This window comes from Molossus molossus, unplaced genomic scaffold (assembly GCF_014108415.1).
Source record: "Molossus molossus isolate mMolMol1 unplaced genomic scaffold, mMolMol1.p scaffold_m16_p_11, whole genome shotgun sequence".
NCBI lineage: Eukaryota > Metazoa > Chordata > Mammalia > Chiroptera > Molossidae > Molossus > Molossus molossus.
Window position 1 is genome coordinate 52,097,742 of NW_023425346.1, and position 20,481 is coordinate 52,118,222.

Here is a 20,481-nt window from a genome sequence, read left to right on the forward strand (position 1 = left end):
TTTGGATCATGGGCTCTTCCAGAAAGGGGCCCTCTGGTGACCAAAGGGGACAACCCGGCTTCTCACCAGCAGCGTCCTAGAGAGAAATATTATCAATACCCATGTGTTAATGAGCAGGAAACGGCCTGGCCACAGCTCTCCTGACCACGTGGCTGTCCCTTGCCCCCATCTGGCCCAAGGCTGCCTGAAGCGAATGACCGAGGGACATGCTGAAGGGAGAGAAGAATTCCAGTAACAGTGAAAACAACTTTCCACTCCATCACAAGAAGCCAAACACAGAAACCATATTCAAAGAGTTCTTTGTCCACAAGATAACGTTTGAATCGGAAACTTGTTCAGCCAGATTCTCTTGTTACAATTTACTGCTTCATCAGGTGGGGGCAGGGACAGGCACAATCCATCCTTTAAATAATGGGACGATTCCCACAGGAAGACCGGCAACTCCTAATGTGCATTTTAGAAAACCCCTCATCTGCCGGAACCTCAGCCTCCAGCATTGAAATGTGTCTGACTGCTCGAGGGATCCGTGCACAAGTAACCACACATAAGAGCGTGTGACTTTCAAGCTGGAGAGGAAAACGCAGCCAAGAGCAGTCATATTTAGGACACCTTTCCTCCCAGGCATTAAAGGTGGGAGCAGAGATGGAAGGGATGGGGAGAAGGGGAAGGCCGGACAGACATCTCCCTGCAGTACCGTCTCGGGAGAACAATCGCCTTTGTTCTAAGCAGGCTGAGAGAGCTGCTTGGGAAGCTCCGGATCTGGGCTCAGGGCAGGTTAGGGCCTGTGTGTACGCGTGAGGTCTCCTGGTGACCAAGGGCCCAGGTGGGTGGGCCTGGAATGCTGATACTAGAGCAGGGCTGAGGGGGTATTTTGGCCCATTACCTGCCCACCTCCACTTGGAGTTCTGACTGCTTCAGCTCCTGAAGGCCCCTCCAGAATTCCTGACGGGGGACAGAGGAAAGCACAGATGTCTTGCCTTCCTGGGGAGAGCCTGGTTGGCTGCTGGGGACTGACTGGGATTCTAACTGTCCAGTGTAGGGCTCTGGTTCTGGCTGGGCCACAGTCACCTGGTGGAGTTAAACAAAACAAACCAAATTCCTGGGCCCCCTAAAATATTTTGAATCTCATGGGGATTAGGCTTGGGAATTTGTGTTTTCCAAAGCTTCCCAGGTATTTCTCATGCTAGTGGTGAGGTACCTTCTAGGGTGATCCCGGTCTTTGTTTATTTTAAACCTGCTAATGCATGTGAACCAGTTGGGAATTCCAAATCCAAAAATTGGCCGAACTTCTAAGGGGCCTGAGTGGACTGCAGGGCAGCCTCCTCCAGCTACTACCTAAAATGGGTTTGGGAAGAGCTATTCACCAGGAACCCTTCAGACGGCTGGTCTCCCAGGACAAGGACTCAGTGTCATCAGGCATATGTTTTCAAGACTTGATGTCTTGGAAGAATCAGGCATGGCTGATCACAGGTCCAGGCCAGCCACTGGGAGGTGGGAGAGAATGGGAGTAAGAAACTGCCAACATGCTTCTCAGTCCAGGATGTTCTGTGCAGTACGGCCCCTCTGGCCTCCCTCATCCCTCGTACCCTTCCTAGCTGAGCTCTTATTTAAGCACCATCTCGTGTTGTTTTATTCATCAATTCATTCAAGTATTCATTGAGTACCTCCTCTGTGCCAGGCATTTGGGGATGCATCAGTGAACAAACCATCAGGGACCACTGCCCTTGTGGAATGTATATACTAACAGGGGAGGAAAGACGATAATTTATAAGCATAAAAATAAGAGAATTATCAGTATGTTAGAAGGTGGTAAGTGGCATGGGAAAAATAATCCAGTAAAAGGAAATCAGAAGTGCTGACTGGAAGGGGTTGAGCAATTGCAGCGTTAAATATTCCAGGCATCTATGTTTTATTTATATAAATGCTATTGCTACATATCTCATTTTGTCTTTTGGGTTTGCTTGTTTGGTTTTTGCTTAGCACCAAGTTTTCAAGTGCTGCATACCATTGCATGGTGTATGTTTACCACGCTTATCCACTCTCACAGTTGCTTCCAATTTCCCATCACCAGGAATACTGCTGCAATCGACATTATGGGTTAGCAAATAGGTTTGGGATTTATACCTAGGAGTGGAATTGCTGTGTTGTGAGGTCCACCTGTACTGCATTTTTACCAAATATGCCAGATTGCTCCCCAGATTGCTGCAACAGCCCACACTCCCATCAGCATGGACAAGAGTTCCGAAATCCCCACTCCACTGCCAACACTGGGCGTTTTCTGGCTCCCTAGATTGTTTGGCAGAGCATTCTGGCTGCTGTTACCAGCATTCCTGCTGAAATGACATTCTGCCATTGTCATCGATGGCCCTGTCTTTCCCTGGCTCCCCTCAGGTGTCATCTTCACTCACTCCATTTCCTTCTCACCACAAGCACTTCTTGTCTGCATCGCTGGGCTGTTTTTATAACCTCAAAGTTTATTCCAATTGGACTTAATATCCCAAAGGTCAGAAATCCCACCATTTGTTGGCAAGACAGTATCCCAAAGGCTGTCCTTCTCTTACCCAGGGTAATAGTTTTGCTTCTGTACTGTTTCAGGATGTTGACCCTGCTTAGGGCCTGCAGTGGTTTCCTGTCCTGTCTCATCAAGTCTACATTCTCCCCTTTGGCTTCAAGACCGTGAACCAGCCTGACCTGCTCTTCCATCCCATTTGGTCTTTGTACATATTCTTCCCTCAGCCGGAACTAGCCTCTCTCCTTCTTCACGTAGCTCACCATGGCTCGTCTCTGGATCTCGGCTTAGAGTCATGTTCTCCTTTTCCCAGGTCTCAGTGAGGTGTTTCTCCTGTGTCCCCATAACACTCCGTGCTTTCCCCATTATGACACCTTTCCAATCTCTTTGTTGTGGACACCACTAGGTTCAAGTCTTTGCAAGAGGGACTGTACTTTATTCACTGTCCTACCTCAGCACCTAGTGCTGCTTGTGGCACATAGTAGGTGTTCAAGCGATATTCATGCACTGAACAAAGGAATGAATGAGAGAGTGAGTTAAGGCTTTCCATCCCTCACACCTACCATTGTTGCCAGCATCGGGTCTTCATGCCCCCTGGAAACACGTCTCTCCTCTACCCTGTCATCTGGTTCTCCTTGTTTCCAAACTTTGATTCAAAACCCAGCAGTTCCACAAATCTTACCCACAACCCCAACCGGATCACTGTTCCTCCTTTGTTTGGAGTCCTGTGTTCTTTCTAACACACTGAAACCATTTTTTTTCACTGGATTTAGTGTTTGCTAATGCCACAGGCCCACATACAGAGGAGGCAGTCTCTAATGGGGTCCTCCTGGTTTCTCCTGTTCTCTGCCACTTCTGTCCTGGAGGGTCTCCCTGCAGTCCACCTTCCCATATGTCCCAACGCATGTAACAGCACTTTGTAACATTTGTTGCCTTCAGCTCTCAAATATTCATTCATCCAGTTAACCCCACTTCTGGTTATAATCTACAAGTTGTCCTTGGGGAAACCATCACTCCTTCACTTTCAGTCTAGGTTTAGAGGTGGAGGGGTAGGGAGGGACCTAATCATCTGGGCATATGACCCAGCACAGTCAGTGAGACATCATGAGGCTTTTGCTGGAAAGTGCCTGGTGGGGGGCAGGTGGGTCACAGAGAACCCTTTTTCTTGCTGGACTTAACCTGAGGGGATAATGCTAGGTCTAGAGGTTTAAGTAGCCACATTGTCACCACGAGGGAAGTGCCCATCTGAGAAAGAAGACATTCCCACAGAAGCTGAACCAAGAGAGGGGGAAGAGAGAAACTGGTCGTTTTCTTGAGCTGCACCTGAAATCAGTCCTACTCCTAAAATTTTTATGACATGAGCTAAAGTTATTTGGAGACCATGGTATTTCATTACTTGGTATTTATATTTGATGTTTACTTTTAAATAAGGGACAGAGTATTGTGGTGGAAAAAACACTGGTGTTTGAATAGACTCATCCATTAGCTAGTTATGTGATCATGTAAGATCATTACACCCCCTGTCTCACTCTTTCTCTGGGAAATGAGGGAGCTGGACAGGATCAGGGCTGATATTGATCAGTACGTGTCCGCTCAGAGTTTCAGCTGCCTTCTGGTCTGACATTCCGGTTGTCAAATATCTTGGACCAGATAATCTCAACATTCTATGATTCCAGGCAGGGAAAATCTGATCTTTTTATAATCCCTGGCACTCCCACCCAAGCACACCTTGTATACAGTGCAAGATGAAGCACGTTGTCTTAACACCAACAGACAGCATATTTGTGCTCCCCACAAATTTTTTGTCTTTACCGAGTTTCCCTTAGATCCACTTTGCCTCGGCAGTGTCTGATTTAGGAAAAGAGGGAAAAAGATGTGTAGGTCTCAGCCTGAAGCGGGACCTCAGACATGTAATTTGTCATTATGCTGTGGGTAGAAATGACAAAGAGGATAATTTACGGTGACATCGGTAATTGAGTTATGAGGCTTGGGGTTTTGTTTTATTTTTGCTTGTTTTTCCTAGATTCTGAAACCTCATGTATTTTCCCCTTCATATGTTTAGACTTTAAAACATTTTAAGCAAACAAACAAAAATCACAAGTGTTTTCCCATCGTTTGTATTGCTATAAAAATCATATAACCTTTGCCCCATAATTCTCATTAATCCTTTTCATTGTTGTCTTCAAGTTTAGCAAAATGTTTTTCAAGGCAAGTTAAATATTTCTAGGCCCACTTATCTTAAGGGAGCATACAGAATGAGCAGATCAGTAGTGGAATTTCTGATTACCATAGTAAATCTAACAGCCTATGACCAAAGACATAAGTAAAATTAATAAAGTGAATATATAAATAAAAAGCCACCAAAGAAGTTTCTCTCAGCTCAAAGAGGCCTAGTTGACTTATTTGTTCAGAATTAAAAAAAAAAAAAAAAAAAGAAAGAAAGAAAAGAAAAAGTAGTTTTAAGTCATTCATTCCAATCTCTTGGTAAATCCTGTTGGCTCTACCTTAAGAATATGTCCAGCGTTATAACCTCTCCCTACCTTCTACTACTTCCCTCTTGGCCCAAGGCACCAAGGCACCATTATCTCTCATCTGGATTTTGTCATGATCTCCCATCTTCCATTCTTACTTCTCTGCAGTGTGTTCTCTGAGCATAGCCACATGTCACATCCCTGCTCAAACCCTCCATGGCTTCTTACTGCACACAGTATAAACCCCATAGCCTCACCATGGCCCCTGGAAGCCTCTCCAAGGCCTTCTCTTCTTTTTTTTTTTTTATCCTCACCCGAGGACATTTTTCCATTTTTTGTTCAGATAGAGCGGGAGGGAGAGAGAGGAAGAGAGAGAGAGAGAGAGAAACATCGATGTGAAGGGACACATTGAGTGGCTGCCACCCTCACGACCAACCAGGGCCGGGGACAAACTGCAACCGAGGCACGTGCCCTTAGCGGGAACCGAACCCGGGTCTCTCCGGACCGCAGGCCGACGCTCCAACCGCTGAGCCAAACCGGCCAGGGCGGTCTTCTCTTCTTAATCTTCACTCCCTCCCTTTGCTCCAGCCACTGCCTCCTTGCTGTTCCTCAGAAATGCCAAGCGCATTCCTACTTTTGCCCTTCTGGTCCTTGGGCCTGGAGTGCTCTTTCTCAGACACACTCCTCCCGCACACCATTCGGTCTTCACTCAAATGTTTTCAGAGTTTCCCTCATGACTCTGTCTAAGATAGGAGTTGCCATTCCATTCTATTTTACCTTATTTAATTTACCTTCATAGCTCATATTCCCACCTGACATCATATATGTATTTGTTTATTGCTCTCTTACATCAGGAACTTCTGTCTGTATTATTCACAGTAGTGTCCCCCAAATCTTAGGATAATGCCTGGTATATAGTAGGTGCTCAGTAAATACATGTTGAATGAATAAATGCATTTATTTTATTTTTTTAAAATGTATTGAGTTTTGGGATTGGGGGGAGAAACGTCAATTTGTTGTTTCACTTATTTATGCATTCACTGGTTGCTTCTTGTGTGTGCCCTGAGTGGGGATCAAACCTGCAACCTTGGTATATTGGGACAACACTCTAACTAACTGAGCTATCTGGCCAGGGCCAGAATGAATTTGTTATTTAAATAAGCATTTATTGTGCACATACTAAGGCACTGCATATTGGTCTTAGGTTTTGAATGTATACAACTAAAAATGGTTTTTAGTTTGTAAAAGGAAGAAACTGTCTGAAATCTCATTTAGTGAGAGATGCCAAAATCTGTTAAGAAAGAAAGAAAGAAAGAAAGAAAGAAAGAAAGAAAGAAAGAGCGAGCTGTGGAAAGAGCTGGGAAGGAAAGTGGCCTTATCTAGTAGCTTAAGTGGTGGCTAAGTGTGTCTTGGGACCTGTTAGTTTTAACCCTGGGGATTGTCTGCTCAGCCCATTGATTATAGCCCAGCTGTGCCTGAGGTCACAGGTTCCTGGCAGGAGTGAATCTGTTAGGTTTTTTTTTTTTTTAACTTTTTTTTTTATCCTTACCTGAGGACATTTTTCCATTTTTTTTATTCAGATAGAGTGGAAGGGAGAGAGAGGAAGAGAGAGAGAGAGAGAGAGAGAGAGAGAGAGAGAAACACCGACGTGAAAGGGACACATCGAGTGACTGCCACCTGCACAACCCAACCAGGGCCGGGGACAAACTGCAACCGAAGTACATGCCCTTAGCGGGAACCGAACCCTGGTCTCTGTGGACCGCAGGCCGACGCTCCAACCGCTGAGCCAAACTGGCCAGGGCAGTTTTTTTTTTTAATATATTTTTTTCTTTATTGATTTTAGAGAGAGAGGAAGGGAGAAGGAGAGAGAGATAGAAACATCAATGAGAGAGAACATTGATTGGCACCTCCTGCATGCCCCCCACTGGGGATTGGGCCCACAACCTGGGCATGTGCTCTGACCAGGAATTGAACCAGTGACCTCTTGATGCACGGGTCGATGCTCAACCAGTGAGCCACACCAGCCGGCATGTCAGCTTTGTTTTTGCCACAACTCTGGATCTGTGGCGGCATCCTGACTGGCCTCCCCTGGCTAAACGTGGCTATGGCCTCCAAGGAAACCCCTTGAGAAGACATGCACGAGTTTGTACAGAACCAACACTGGGCCTAGAAACCAGATTTGAAGTCATTTCAAAGCCAGCTGCTCTATCTGAGGACCACACAGTGACTGCATGGAGATGAGGTGCAGTGTGGTGACCTCTTGGTGGCAGAGTTTGGTTGAGAGGCCCCCTGGGCCCCAGAGATGGAGTGGTAAAGGAAGATTACCTGACTTCGTTTTACAAAATCCATGTAAAGGTCTTCAGGTGCCCAGGCAAATCTGGGCAAAAACCGTAATTCCCCTCCTTAGTTATCAAAGGAAAGCATCTTCAGAATATCCCTGCAATCCTCAAGTAGGATTTTATTTTTATTGCCCAAAATGCTTGCCTTCATGTTTCATGGGCTTCTCTATTGTCCCAAAGAGCTGAGAAGGCACAAGAAGCAGACAGGTCACATGACTCACCTGCTTATCCCTGCTTATCAGACCCTGGCTGTCCTCACACCCACAGGGGTGCTTTGTCAGAGAACAGTGCCTGTAAATCCTTGGATCCCACCTGGTGACACACATTCCCTGCCCAGGCCAATGAGGGAAATAGGGATTTCCTGGAAGCAAGAAGGTGTGAAAAACCATTCTAGGGCTTCTAGAGCCCTTTGTCTTTAGAGAGAAGATTCTGCCTCCGTGGGAGGAAGGAGGGAATTGATGAGGAGCCCTGACTGCCTGGGGCTGACTAACCAGTCAGTCAGATTGTTAACAAGACTCATTTCCCTGGCACTTTATACCTGGTTTGCAGGGGGCCCACAGGGATTAAATTTTCTTTTTTTTTATCCTTACCTGAGGACATTTTTGCATTTATCTTCAGATAGAGCGGGAGGGAGAGAGGGGGGAAGAGAGCGAGAGAAACATTGACGTGAGAGAGACACATCAAGTGGTTGCCACCCACACGATCGCAACCGGGGCCGGGGACAAACTGCAACCAAGTTACATGCCCTTAGCGGGAACCGAACCTGGGTCTCTCTGGTCCACGGGCCAGCGCTCTAACCGCTGAGCAAAATCAGCCAGGGCGGGATCAACATTTTCACATGCAGTTCACTTACCATCTGTTGCAGAGAACAGGTTGCTCTAAGTTAAAAAAAAAAAAAAAAAAATCAATTTCTCTAAGTTGGGTCAGGTCCAATAAGATGGTAACTAAGGCTTCCTCTATTCTGAATCTCATGGACTTGGGTCAGGTGCTCATTCGCTATGACAGACAAGAGTCAATAAGTAGAAAAAAGTTGTATCTTATATAAAGTCGGGTCTGCATGACCCTGGGTCATATTGTACCTTGTTATATGTATTGAACTTTCTGAGCTACTCCCAGAAACTGGCCGGAAATTGGACTGGGCCTCACTTTTTTTTTTTAATCCTCACTCAAGGAAATTTTTCTGTTTATCTTCAGATAGAGTGGGAGAGAGAGAGAGAGAGAAACATCCATGTGAGAGGGACACATCGACTGGTTACTTTCCGCTCCACCCCGACCAGGGCCGGGATGAATTGCAACTGAGGTACGTGCCCTTGGCTGGAATTGAACTCAAGACTCATTGGTCTGTCCGTGGGCCAATGCTCTACTGCTGAGCCAAACCGGCCAGGGTCACTGGGCCTCACTTTTACCCTGGGGGAAACTGAGGCAAAGAGTTGCGGAAGCCTCCACTGAAGGTTGTGCCAAGGAAATCCGTTGGTGGCCAAGTTCCCTTTCTCTAACCACAATATGACTCTCCCTGCTGGTATGTTTACGACAGCTTGGAAGGTAATCTCCCATGTCAGCATGGGCTTTCCGGAAGGCGTGCATCTCATATTCTGGGAAGAGCAGGCAGCGGGGGTGAAGGTGAGACAGGAAATCTTTCTGGAGGCTCTGAAGCCTTTCCGGTTTTGGAGCGTCCCCAGCAACTCCCACAGAGTCGAGCCTTTGAAATCGCTGTGTGGAGACCGGACTGAGAGCGGGGCTGCACTTACCCTGCTTCCTTTCTGTGGGACCCGTGAGAGGAACCGAGCCCCAAAAAGGACGCAGGGAGAATGGGCAGACAGGGATGTGGGCACGAGCTGGCGGGCTGCCACCATGATGCCTGTCAGCAGACTGCAGAGTGGCTTTTCCTCTGGGTTTGTTCACAGAGCCGGAGAGGCTGGGTACCAGGGAGAGTATTTCCTGTTTGGGAAAAGCTGTGCCCATCTGGCCAGCTCTGTCACTGGAGCAGCTTTTCTGTCACTGGGCATGGACCCCGCAGGCTGGGCCTCTGCTGTCCCTGGGAGAGGCAGCCAGTGAGGGCTCTCCACAGGAGTGTGTGGGGCTGACCTGACTGAGCCACCAACTGGTCCACGCCACAGATAGTCACTATGGGTCACCCCTGCTGGAGTGTGGACTCGGCCTCAACATAAAGTCTCAGGTAGAACTGTTGGAAATGGCAGTCCAGTATTCTGAGGCCTGAAGGGGCCTCGCAGATCACCCTTCATTTTTTGGCAGATGAGGAAACGGAGGCTTTGGGATCTGTCATAGCTTGGCTAAGGCCACACCGAAAACCCAGGATCAAGACTTGCTTCCACCACTACCTTGTTGTGTGGCCTTGAGCCAGGTACTCGGCCTTGCTGGGCCTAGTCCCAGTAAAGGGGGGTAAGAAAAGAGCCTAATTCACAAGGCCAATGTGGGAGTTAAATGAGATAATCCAAGTGAAGGGCTTGTTGTGGGGCCTCTGCTCACGTCCATCTCAGACTCTGCATTATCTTTGTTTTATTCATGCTGTGCCGTTGGCAACATTCACTACAATGGCTTAAGAGTTTGGAAGCCAGGACTATGCAGCCCATGTCTACACATGACTGTTCACCAGGTGCCTCCAAATCACTACTGGCTTCTGTCCTTCCTATTTTCCTGTGAGGTAGAGAAGGTACTTTTCTCCCATTTTACTCATTAGAAAACCTCAGAGGTGGGCCTCAAAACTGAGTCCTCACCTGGCCAGTGTAGCTCAGTGGATGGAGCGTTGTCCCATAGACAAGAGGTTCCAGTTCAATTCCTGGTCAGGGCACATGCCCTGGTTGCCAGCTCGATCCCCAGTAGGGGGCGTGCAGGAGGCAACCAATTGATGTCTCTCTCTCACATTGATATTTCTATTTCTCGCTTCCTTCCTCTCTCTCTAAAAAAACAATAAAAAAAAAAAAAACCCAAAAAACAAAAAACTGAGTCCTTTGTTTCCCAGCTCCCTCTGCTCTTTCTGCCTCCACCTTCTGCCAATGAGAATATTCCTGCTTGTAAAATATCCCAGCTATGCTGACACTGGCTGTTGGGAGAGAGGGAATAACCTCCCTCACAAATGGATGGAAGTCGTCTCAGCCTTCTTACCCTTTCTGTTTGCCCTTGAGTTCATCCTGAGGTCCTGGAAATGCGAGTCTGGGGCTTCCTGTCTGATCACAGAGGACTGTATCTGAGGGAATGATAGAAAGCATTTTCCAGCTCCAGGACTGTGGTCAGTGGCAACTTTAACAGCAGAGAATTACCATCAATTGTGTTATAGTGGCTGAAGGGATTTATGGATGTTTTCTGAAAATCTATGGACACAGACCCAAACTGAACAGAGCCCAGAGGAAACACAGTGGCCCTTGTTAGATGGGAAGAATGAGTTTAATGTATACAGGGTAAGGGTAGGGGGTGGTGGGGAGAAAACAGAAGGAAAGAGGGTTTGCTCTGTCAAATATTCAGTTTGAGCCCCAGCCCCGAATTTCCAAAGGTGGTGACAGGAAGATCACTTCTTTAATATATTCCTCCCTCTAAACCCACCTTGCATGAGAAAGGAGCAGCAAGCACAAAACATGCTCATGAATATTAATCAGTAACCCCCCTGCCATCAGGAATCTGGGGCTGCTGCTAAAACACTCAGTCCCCAACCCCCAAAGGCAAACAGCCCCAGAGGAAAACCCAGAAACCAGATCAGAGGCTGAGAGAGCAGAGGTCTTCCGAGCAGAGAGGTCAGAGGGCATGGCCATGGGAGGGGTCAGCTTTGTTTCCACTCTGTCTTGGTGAAAGTCAAACCTTCATGGAACTTTTCTAGCTGCATTTTGGGCTATTTAGCTTCAAAAACAAAAGATTTATTTTCCCCTTCATCTTTTGGGTTTTGTCCTCGCCTGACAGCGGTGACATACCCAGGTCTGGAGGCTGTTCAGGCCAGGCCAGTACCAACCCCATCCTAAGGAAAAGAAAAGATAGGATCTGAATTAAAAGAGAACCCAACAGCCCTGGCCTGTGTGGCTCAGTTGTTTGGGTGTTGTTCTGTGCATTTAAAGGTTGCCAGTTTGATTCCTGGTCAGCCCACATCCCCAGGCTGCAGGCTTGATCCCCAGTAGGGGGTGTGCCGGAGGCAGCCGATTGATGTTTCACTCTCACATCGATGTTTCTCTCTCTCTCTTTCCCTCTCTCTAAAAATCCATTTTAAAAAATAATTAAAAGAGTGCTCGCTTCGGCAGCACATATACTAAAATTGGAACAATACAGAGAAGATTAGCATAGCCCCTGCGCAAGGATGACACGCAAATTCGTGAAGCATTCCATATTTTAAGACAAGTATCATATGATCTCACTTATTTGTGGAATATAATGAACATAACCGTCTGAGGAAGGGGGCAAGTCCCAGAGACGCGGAAATGGGATACAGACTGACAATCCCCTAAATAGGGGGGTGGTGAGGAAGAGATAAACCACAGAACTTATATGCATGTATGTATGAACAGTGGACATGAACAACACACTGGGGAAAGGGCAGGGAGGGGGGCAGGGGGAATCAGTGGGGGGAAAGGAGAAACATCTGTAACAAAAATTAATTAATAAAAAAATACAAAAAATAAAAATAAAAATAGTGAGCTCACAAAAACAAACAAACAAACAAACAAAATAATTAAAAGACAACACAACATGGAGAGTTAGCACAAACATTTCCAACATCCTTTATTGCTTCTCTGATCCCTTCAATAGAGAAAGGACAAGAGTGGTGGGCTGGGGTGTGCCCTTCACAATACACTGTGTTTGCACAACCCGCTACATTTTATAAAGCACTTTCACATGCTACAGTATCCCATGTAGTCCATTCTGGGAGATGGATTTATGATCTTCTTTTGAAGATGAGAAAAGTGAGGCTTGTTAGTAATTTCACCAAGGTCAAAAAGATATTAAAGAGGCAAAACTAGCACTCCAGCCCAAGTTTCTGTCTCCAAACACAGGGACCTTCCCAACAAATATACTAAGTGATGTGATTTAACTTCTCAGGGTCTCATTTTCCAAATCTGTAGAAGAAGGCTATTCTCCAGGTTCTATTTTGATCTTTTGAACTGTTCTCTCACTTGGGTGCTTCACAAGAAAAAAGTCAACCAAAGGGGTGTCTGGAGCATGGCAATACCATGGGAAGAACTCCAGTTGTGTATCTCAGTAGTGTCTGGGTTTTAAGTCAAATTCCCAGCATGGTGACAAAGATGGGTTTTGTTCTCAAATACCAATCAAAATGGTTATAAAATCTGTCTGGAATATCTGCATAGGCACCTTCTGGCATTTTAATTTATTTTATTTTTTAAAATCCTTACCCAAGGATATTCCTCCATTTATCTTCAGATAGAGTGGAAGGGAGGGAGGGGAAGAGAAAGAGAGAGAGAATGAGAGAGAGAGAGAGAGGTGAGAGGGACACATCGATTGGTTGCCTACCGCACAACCCCAACCGGGGCTGGGCATTGAACCGCACTCGAGGTACATGCCATTGACCAGAATAGAACCCGCGACTCTTTGGTCCTCGGGCTGATGCTCTAACCACTGAGAAAACTCGCCAGGGCACCTTCTGGTATTTTTAATGTAGAAGCTGCTGCTAGCATTGTCAGATGTCTACAAATATATGATTCGGGTAAAAAATACAGTCCTGTTTTTAATACCATGATACTGTTGGTTGAAATGTGACTGTGAAGTATACTATTGGGCTTCTGTACATAGCCTATACGTTAGGGAGTGTGCTCACAGCAGGGATTGGGGGTAGGGATTTGTAATCAGGTCCTTTGTGAGTAACGGGTGACTTGGCCCAGAGCACCTTATTTTACAGTTCTTGGGAAGAAAGCTGTGTCTCAATTTCCATAACTCAGAGGAAGTGTTCTGGTGACTTTTTGGTTTCCACCAGAATATGTGTTTAGAGTCTTGATCCAGCTACTATTATACTGACTATTGTGGATGTAGTAAAGGCATTGACCTGCAGCCACGACAACATACTTTACTAAGGGGCAGGTTTGGGTGGAGAGAGACATGGTAGTGAGGTCCTCTGGTCCAAGTCAGAAATCCTGGATGCCATCATTTGGTAGAGAAGTGAGTCCTGTGTTATTGAGCTCAACACCTGTCCCTTTCTCATGCCTTTTGTTCCTGGGCATCTGAAATGCACCGGCAAGGGAGACCAGAGGGCATCAGGGAACCAACCTGCTCGACAGTTATTCACGTCTCCAGATGGAAACCTGCTGGGAGTGTGACATCACTGGAGAGGATGCCAGAGGTGAGCACCGTGGGAAAGTTTGTTTTTGCTCCTGCGTTCCCCTGCCACTTCTACAATAACAAGGATGAGGTAAAGGACAGCAGAGGTGGTACAGTGTGGAGGTTAGCAGTTTGGCTCAGGAGCTGGACACCCTGGAGCCAAATCCTAGCTCTTCCCTGCTGGGATCTTGGCAAATTATTTCACCTCAGTGTTCCTGTTTCTTTAGCCATAAAATGAGAATAATAGTAGTTCCGACCACATAGGTTGTTGGGGATTCAGCTAAATGATCTCACAGCACAGAATGAGTGCCTGGTTTGTGTTAGTTACTATTACTGAGCTCCCACTTTGGCCGTGGCATAGGTGACAGCTTCCCTTGCCCCCGACACCTGTCAGGACCATGCATCCCTGTCTGGCTGTAGAATATTAGGGAATTGCCCATGCTTTTTTTTCTCCCAGAAGTGTGGGATAGTTTAGCAAATCTCAAAATTATGCAGACAGACAAGCTCTTGTAACTCCCTCCTATGGCTGGAGGAAGGGAGATCTGTGCATCCCGCCTGACCCAGCCCTTGGGTTCATTGCCAGAATCCAAAGCTGTAGGCAAAGCCCTGTGGTTCACACTGGGCTGCTTCACTTTAACAAGCTGGCTCCGTGCAGGCCACCAGGTGGAAGGACTCTCTGATCCTCAGGGAAGCCAAACTCCAGTCAAGGTTCAGGGAACAGCCAGGACTGGAGGCAAGCGCTGGTGTCCCCAATCTCCTGGAACACCCGTCTTAAGAGGGCCCAGAAGCCAGTCAGAACAAACTTGCAAGGAAGAGTTTGTCCCTTTCACCAGATTCGCAAAGAGTTCTGGGACCCTCAAAAGGGAAAGAGCCATTGTCAGAAAGGAGGGACAGCTGTAGCCGGGAGTGAGAACCTGAGTGAATGTCTCAACACAGGACGGTGATTAGTGAGAGAATCAGGGTCCTGCCCAGGGTTCAGTCATGGGGCATGGTCATGTGTGAGAACCACCACGGGGGCTCTCTGACCATGTGAAAAACAACCACTTTGTCTCCTGCTGACAGGCAGGTGGGACAATAAAGCAAGGATACTTCTGTTCAAATAAGTAGTTTGGGTTGATGATATAATGCTAATTAATACATTTGCTAATAACTGCTCCCTGTAAGGACCCAAGGTGGAGATCATGGCCAATGTAAGATTCTGGGGACATTGTGGAAACATCCGAAGAGGATAAAGGTAATGATTTCTCTCTGGGTTGGGAGATCTCCTTCAGTCGATGGTTCACTTCGAGCCTCTTCCCCATCCCTTCCTTTCCTTCGCCCGCCCCACTCTCATCAACAGTAGGAGCCATGCACAATGACACCGATTCCACGTGGAGCCACGGGGCTGCAACCAGGCACCTGTATTGAATGTGTTCTCCTTATTATCTCGGCGAATCCTGACAATGCTCGTCTAATGTAGACAGGAGAACAAGCCTAGAGAGATGAACTTCCTTGCCAAAGTCCACGCTCGACACAGACACAGACGAGTCCAGATGCACATGGTCCCCCCACCCCAGTTCTGCTTTGTAGACTGGGGGTCTGTCCTAGAGAAAAAGGCCAAGAGGGGTGGAATAGAGAACAGAACAGTCTTGTCAATGTCTGTGTGTTGGGGTGATGTGTAGTGTTGGGGTGTTGTATGAGTGTTGAGGGTGTAGTGGTGTTATGCATTATTGGGGTGTGTTGTATATGTTTTGGGATACTACATGTGTTGATGTGTTCTGTAGTAGGGAAGGTATTTTGCGTGTGTTGTATAGTGTTGGGGGTGTTGTGTAATGTGGTGTACTTGTTGGGGTGTTGCGTGTGGTAATGTGTTGTATAGTGCTGGGTGGTGGTGTGTGTGGGGTTGTGTACTGTTGGGAGTGTTGTGTGTATGGTGGAGGTGTTAAGAGGGTGTGTGCTGGGGTTGTGTGTGACAGGAGAGCAGGACTGTCTTGTGCTTGGTTGGTCACTCCTTGGCTGGGGCCTTCACTCCTCCTGCCCAAGCCCCGCCACCACGCCTCCCCCAGAGTGAAGGAGGGGAAGCAGCTAGCCCTCCATCCTTTTCCTCTCTGACCTTGATGTGGGGCTGGGACTGGCTGCCAGCTTAGCAAGAGGATGGGCTCGGAGTGAGGACAGGGTTAGACAAGCATCTCAGCATGGGCTGATGGATTCATAAAGGCTCTATACTTGGGGCCACCCTGTGTGTGTGTGTGTGTATGAATAAATGAAAAATTTGCTCATCCCTTGCTTTGCATTGCCCAATGGGGAGATATGTGTTTTTAATCTATTATCAGATATTATTACAATGATAATAATAAAAAATAGATAATGCTTACAATGCATCAGACACTATTTTCATTGTTCTACATAGATTATCCAATTCAGTCCTTGCAATAATCCTAAGAGGTAGCTACTTTTATTATCTTCACTTTATAAATGAGGAGCCTAAGACACAGAGATGTTAAGTAACCTACCCAAGCTAGCACAGGTAGAAAGGACATCATGCCCTTAACCACTAATCGCCTGGCCCCATCATTCCAGGCCTAGCGACTCCTGCCCCGAGGGAATGTAGCTGCACCCCCACTGCTTATAGGTCCTGAGATCCCTGAGGCTAGTGAGGCTTCAGGACTAAGGTCATCAAGACTTCAGCTGGGATTTATTTAGACCTGAGTTTCCATCTCAGGGTTGGTCTCTGGCATTTGCAACAAGAGCCCTTTCTATCGAAAGACGGAGGGAAGATGGTCCAGTTAAGCCCCAGATAAAAAAAACAAAACAAAGAAGGTAAAAAGCAACATCTTTCCCTGCTGGCTTGTGAATAGTCGTCTTTCTCCCCAGGAATCAATTTCTTTGCATCCTAAATGTTGAAAGAAAAGACTTATGCCATTAAAAATAATTTTTTTAAGAAGAAAAGCTATCTTTGTCCCTTTGTGCATCTCCACACCCCTTTAGATGTGTTTTCAGAGAACCTCAGTTAAATGAGCACATTCCTAGAGTGTTAAGGGACAAATGGAACGGTAAGTGGACTGGCTACTTGGTTATTGGACAATTCTCTGTGGGGAATATCTTAGAACAAGCCCTGTGATGAGCTCAGAGATGCAAAAAGAGAGAATGTCAGAGGTAAAGCAATTCTTAGTCGGGGGTAGTAAGGAAAGAATGAAGGAAATGTATCTAATGAAATACCATCTTGTAAAGAGCAGGAAAAAACAAACCAACGTTTTTAACCGCTGAGGAATTCACACAGAGCTCAGACAAGACAACGGATTTATTTACAGGTGCCCTGTGGTACATGTCGGGGCGGGGTGGCAGAGCACACTTTTGGCTCCAAGAATTTTCCTTGACTAGAAAGTGGATTTCTTGGCAAAACTGGAACCCGGTTCATTTCAGATTCCTTAAAAACAGAAGAAATTCCCTGAGACTAACGCAAGAGTCTGTTGCTGTTAGACAGTCGAGAGGAGCCGTCACTATGTTTGGCTCAAGATCAGTTCCATGAGGGACACCTCACCTTTATGCTGGCCCGTGTTCTTGGATCCTCTGCTGCTTGCTCAGGGCAGAAGGAGACAACAGTAGCACGAGGGAGGCCTTAGGAAGCCCAGAGGTCTGAGTCTAGCCCCATACCCAGGTTGAGGCCATTACTGATCTACTTAAGGCAAAGGAATTGGACTCCGAAACAGATGTAGAAGAAAATAAAAACAAACAAGAGAAAACTCGGAAGGCCTGGACACAGAATAAACTAGAAACCTTCCTCCTTCTCTCCTCTAGGGTGCTTACCAACCTAGGATTGGGCTAGAACCAGATGAGTCTGCAGAATACCAAGAATTTGAAAAAAAGAAAGAAAGAAAACTTTGAAACTTTTTCATATGGTTCCTGAACCCAACGTGTCCCTTGTAATGTACCCCACTTTCTAAGAGTTAGGGAACTTTCAGAGTTAGGGAGCTTTGGGTAACTCAAGCCATCTCATGCTGCACATAACTAGCCCATTAGCTCATATTCTCAAGTGTGGGATCTGAAAGAATCTCCCCCAGTCTTTGCCCAATGCCAGTCTCTCTCTGGGGGTGACTACTTAGTGCAAAGGCAAGCCTGGCTGACATTCACAGCAGGGTAGGAGGTGGGCACAGATGGTTCTCTCTCTGTCATAGAACCACAAAATCACGAAACTTTGAGGGACCCTAGACAGAATCCAGATGCTTGGGGCTTGAGATTATAAACTTCAGAGTAAAACCAAAGTGAGCTTTCTTGATCCCCCTCACCACCATCCCCTACTACCTCTCAGATATCATCTTTTACCACTTTCGAAATTCCTTATTCTGCCCCAACCACACTGACCTCCCTGCTGCTCCTTAAACCTAACTCCCTCATCTCCTTTGAGTCTCTTCAAATGTCACTTTCTCAATGAGGTTTACCTTAAAAATTCCCACCTCCTCTTCCTGCCCTCTGAGGGTGTAGGATCTTAGGTGTTTTTCACTGTCCCAAACGCTTGTTCATTGTCCCAAGCACCTAGAACAATTCTGGCACAGAGTAAGCCCTCAATACACATTTTTGGAATACACAAGCTTTAGTAGACATGCTTCTTGATGGGGAAAAAAGAGGGAACTCATAATTAGTGCATGGGGACTCTGAAGGACATTGTTAATAAATGCCAGAGGCAGAGTTTGAACCCAGAGCAGTTGAAATCCTGACTCTCTGCCACCTATTAGCTCTGTGACCTTGGGCAACTTACTTAACCTTGCTGAGTCTCCATTTTCTCACTTGTAAAAGGAGCATTTACAACCCTCCTCACAGTTAATTGTAAGAATTAGGGTTACATCACCCCATCAACCTGGTCTTGTAGTTCAGGTCTCAGCTCAAATGTCACCTCTCAGAAAACCTTTCCTGGCTACTCAATCTAGAATAGCCCCCTAATAGTGCCTGGTATTTAGTAGGCACTCAATCATTATTTGTCTAACAAAAGACAAACACATTTAAAACCTATCACTGACCATGGGGTAAAGTCCAAATTATCTTTCAGGCCTTGTAGGGTCCCATTTAGGCTCACCTGCTTCTCTACCTCTAGGCCACCCCTCAGTCTGGAAAATCCTGAACCCTCCCCACCCTCCACCTTCACACCAATGCTCATCATCTACATCAGGGGTCAGCACACTATTGCCCATGAGCCAAGTCTGGGTCTCGAACTAAGAATGATTTTTAGCCCAGCCGGTGCGGCTCAGTGGTTGAGCGTCGACCCATGCACCAAGAGGTCGCCAGTTTGATTCTTGGTCAGAGAGAGCACATGCCCAGGTTGTGGGCCAGGTCCCCAGTGCAGGAGGCAGCCAATTGATGGTCTCTCTCATTGATATTTCTGTCTCTCTCTCCCTCTCCCTTCCTTTCTCTCTAAAAATTAATAAAGGAAAAAAAATGTTAAAAAAAGAATGATTTTGCCCTGGCCGGTTTTGCTCAGTGGTTAGAGCGCCAGCCTGCGGTCTGGAGAGACCCGGGTTCAGTTCTCGCTAAGGGCATGTACTTCAGTTGCAGTTTGTCCCCGGCCCTGGTTGGTCGTGCGGGTGGCAGCCACTCGATGTGTCCCTTTCACATCGATGTTTCTCTCTCTCTCTTTCTTCCTCTCTCTCCCTCCCACTCTATCTGTACAAAAAATGGAAAAATGTCCTCGGGTGAGGATAAAAAAAAAAAAAAAGAATGATTTTTACATTTTTAAATGGTAGACAAAAATCTAAGCGAATATTTTGCAACCCTGAACGTTATATGAAATTCAAATGTCAGTGTCCATAAATAAAGTCCTGTTGGAATGCAGCCATACTCATCTGTGTCCATATATATAGCCTGTGGCTGCTTTTGTGCTACCGCCAGCTACGTGGAGAGTTAGACAGACCCCCTCGATCCCACAGAGCCTCAAATACTTACTCCTGGGCTGTCTTACTCTCATGGGGCTATAGGGATCTTTATTTAAAAAGTTTGCCAACTCCTGATCTAGATATTTCCTACTTATCCTTTAGGTCACATATGAACCAACGCTTCCTGGGAAGCTTTTGTCAATGTGCCAAGACTAAGGTAGGGAGCCCCCCCAGATGTGTCCCCAGTTTTCTGTTTACTCGTTGGACTGCGCCAGGGCAGAGCAGGTCTATATGTTGTTCTTCGCTGCATCCTCAATGTCTAGAACCATGCCTGGAACATAATAGGTGATCAATAAATAAATATTTGTTGATGAATGAATGGCATTGATGTCTCCTCCTTTCTAGTTGGAGAGAAAATGATGTTCAAATGTGCGGCCCAGAAACAAGGCTCAAGGAGGCCGGGGGTCCTAGAGAAAAGCCTGGTGGAAGCGAAATGCTCTCCTCCCCTAGCCGCAGGATTTGGGAGCTGCAGGGACCTTGGGATTTGGGTTGAGGAAGTGAGGTGTCTGCATGGATGAGGGGGGCTCAGACTTGGGAATGAACATGGTAAAATAAATGCCTTGTAAAGAGATAGCAGTGTAACTCTTTGACTGAATATTCACTTGATGGTGTTTGGAGGTATTGACAGTAGTGCGACGTTTATTCACATTTTTAATTACTTTATATCCAAGCATAAAGCAACTCCCCCAGGAGGCTGTCACTGTCCTCAGTCTTACTGAGAAGGCAATTCGGGTGCAGAAAACCCCCTTAGCTCGCCGTGCAGAGACCCTGCTCTGGCTTCTGTAATCCTGCTTGCCCCTTACATCAGCCAACCGCCTAAACTACAGCGGAACTAGAAGGCCCCCAAATACCCGGAAGCTTATCATGTATAAAAAGCGGCTGGAACCCGGGCACAGGGCTCAGCCTTTGGAGGTGACTCTGCTGGGCAGCACCGGTGCATTAAACAGTCCTTTTCTAGTCCTCCGGGTGCGTGCAGTCTGTTTCTTCCCGCC

The 20,481-nt window shown here is 46.6% G+C and overlaps 1 non-coding gene across 1 annotated transcript; it reads left to right on the top strand.

The window, feature by feature from the left end:
- The first annotated feature begins 11,544 nt into the window (after window positions 1-11,544).
- LOC118625972 lies at window positions 11,545-11,651 on the top strand. The gene has a single exon (XR_004958806.1). It is a non-coding gene; the product is annotated as a U6 spliceosomal RNA (small nuclear RNA).
- Window positions 11,652-20,481: the final 8,830 nt, after the last annotated feature.